This window comes from Scyliorhinus torazame, chromosome 4 (assembly GCF_047496885.1).
Source record: "Scyliorhinus torazame isolate Kashiwa2021f chromosome 4, sScyTor2.1, whole genome shotgun sequence".
In the NCBI taxonomy this organism is placed as follows: Eukaryota; Metazoa; Chordata; class Chondrichthyes; order Carcharhiniformes; family Scyliorhinidae; genus Scyliorhinus; species Scyliorhinus torazame.
The window spans coordinates 305078395-305080894 of NC_092710.1; the positions used below are offsets into that span (position 1 = coordinate 305078395).

At 57.0% G+C, this 2500-nt stretch overlaps 3 non-coding genes across 3 annotated transcripts; all 3 read left to right on the top strand.

Moving 5' to 3' along the window:
- Positions 1-224: 224 nt before the first annotated feature.
- Positions 225-343, top strand: LOC140412643 (5S ribosomal RNA). The gene has a single exon (XR_011941831.1). It is a non-coding gene; the product is annotated as a 5S ribosomal RNA (ribosomal RNA).
- Positions 344-1037: 694 nt separating this feature from the next.
- LOC140414851 (5S ribosomal RNA) lies at positions 1038-1156 on the top strand. Its single transcript, XR_011943979.1, has one exon. It is a non-coding gene; the product is annotated as a 5S ribosomal RNA (ribosomal RNA).
- Positions 1157-1850: 694 nt separating this feature from the next.
- Positions 1851-1969, top strand: LOC140414307 (5S ribosomal RNA). The gene has a single exon (XR_011943445.1). It is a non-coding gene; the product is annotated as a 5S ribosomal RNA (ribosomal RNA).
- The last annotated feature ends 531 nt before the right edge of the window (positions 1970-2500 follow it).

Genomic DNA, 2500 nt, shown 5'->3' on the forward strand with positions numbered 1-2500 from the left:
TTGAGGAGGTGGAGAAGAAAAAAGAGAGCTCGGTGGGGACGGCATGAAGGGGAGCGAGTATCAGGCATATAGGCTAGAATTAGCAGGAGAAGGCGAGAAAGAGGAGGAGAAGTAGAAGTAGAAGTAGAAAAAGAGAGAGAAAAAATTGAAAACAACCGGAAAGAAGAAGTGGCGAGGGTGCTAGGGTGGCCAGCTTGAATAGGCGAGAAGACGGTGCTGCAGATGCCTACGGCCATACTAGTCTGAAAACGCCCGATCTCGTCTGATCTCGGAAGCTAAGCAGACTCAGGCCTGGTTAGTACTTGGATGGGAGACCGCCTGGGAATACCAGGTGCAGTAGGCTTTTGCGGCCAGCAGTGACTGCTCACGCCAAGCACTCTCCACACCAGAGGCAGGCCAACCTTTTGCTGCTCTCTGCGTCCTCGCCATTCCTCCCAACACTTGCCTGCGGGCTCAACTCAGGCAGGCGGCTTGGTCGGGCCATTCAGCTGCTGCAGCTTTGCCGGGCCTTTGCAACGCAGCACGGTTGTGTGCCTTGGCGTGCTGCACTTTGATGGGCACGCCAGCTGGCCCGTGTGGCCGCAAGCCAGTGTGTCGGCAGGACGTTCTCTCTCCTAGCCTGAAGGCGCCGCATGAATGCAAGTTGTGGCATTGGGGCTGGTGTGGAAAGCGAAGGAAGAGAGAGCTGGCTTGCATTGCCTGCCTGACCCTTGTGCTGGCTGTGCTGAGAGAAGTGCGCAGCGTTGCAATGTGGAAAGGCAGCAGCGTGCAGGCGGCAGGCTGGTGTGAGGTGGGCGGGGCTTGCAGTTTTCCTTGGGGAGGTGGAGAAGAAAAAAGAGAGCTAGGTGGGGACGGCATGAAGGGGAGCGAGTATCAGGCATATAGGCTAGAATTAGCAGGAGAAGGAGAGAAAGAGGAGGAGAAGTAGAAGTAGAAGTAGAAAAAGAGAGAGAAAAAATTGAAAACAACCGGAAAGAAGAAGTGGCGAGGGTGCTAGGGTGGCCAGCTTGAATAGGCGAGAAGACGGTGCTGCAGACGCCTACGGCCATACTAGTCTGAAAACGCCCGATCTCGTCTGATCTCGGAAGCTAAGCAGACTCAGGCCTGGTTAGTACTTGGATGGGAGACCGCCTGGCAATACCAGGTGCAGTAGGCTTTTGCGGCCAGCAGTGACTGCTCACGCCAAGCACTCTCCACACCAGAGGCAGGCCAACCTTTTGCTGCTCTCTGCGTCCTCGCCATTCCTCCCAACACTTGCCTGCGGGCTCAACTCAGGCAGGCGGCTTGGTCGGGCCATTAAGCTGCTGCAGCTTTGCCGGGCCTTTGCAACGCAGCACGGTTGTGTGCCTTGGCGTGCTGCACTTTGATGGGCACGCCAGCTGGCCCGTGTGGCCGCAAGCCAGTGTGTCGGCAGGACGTTCTCTCTCCTAGCCTGAAGGCGCCGCATGAATGCAAGTTGTGGCATTGGGGCTGGTGTGGAAAGCGAAGGAAGAGAGAGCTGGCTTGCATTGCCTGCCTGACCCTTGTGCTGGCTGTGCTGAGAGAAGTGCGCAGCGTTGCAATGTGGAAAGGCAGCAGCGTGCAGGCGGCAGGCTGGTGTGAGGTAGGCGGGGCTTGCAGTTTTCCTTGAGGAGGTGGAGAAGAAAAAAGAGAGCTCGGTGGGGATGGCATGAAGGGGAGCGAGTATCAGGCATATAGGCTAGAATTAGCAGGAGAAGGAGAGAAAGAGGAGGAGAAGTAGAAGTAGAAGTAGAAAAAGAGAGAGAAAAAACTGAAAACAACCGGAAAGAAGAAGTGGCGAGGGTGCTAGGGTGGCCAGCTTGAATAGGCGAGAAGACGGTGCTGCAGATGCCTACGGCCATACTAGTCTGAAAACGCCCGATCTCGTCTGATCTCGGAAGCTAAGCAGACTCAGGCCTGGTTAGTACTTGGATGGGAGACCGCCTGGGAATACCAAGTGCAGTAGGCTTTTGCGGCCAGCAGTGACTGCTCACGCCAAGCACTCTCCACACCAGAGGCAGGCCAACCTTTTGCTGCTCTCTGCGTCCTCGCCATTCCTCCCAACACTTGCCTGCGGGCTCAACTCAGGCAGGCGGCTTGGTCGGGCCATTCAGCTGCTGCAGCTTTGCCGGGCCTTTGCAACGCAGCACGGTTGTGTGCCTTGGCGTGCTGCACTTTGATGGGAACGCCAGCTGGCCCGTGTGGCCGCAAGCCAGTGTGTCGGCAGGACGTTCTCTCTCCTAGCCTGAAGGCGCCGCATGAATGCAAGTTGTGGCATTGGGGCTGGTGTGGAAAGCGAAGGAAGAGAGAGCTGGCTTGCATTGCCTGCCTGACCCTTGTGCTGGCTGTGCTGAGAGAAGTGCGCAGCGTTGCAATGTGGAAAGGCAGCAGCGTGCAGGCGGCAGGCTGGTGTGAGGTAGGCGGGGCTTGCAGTTTTCCTTGAGGAGGTGGAGAAGAAAAAAGAGAGCTCGGTGGGGACGGCATGAAGGGGAGCGAGTAT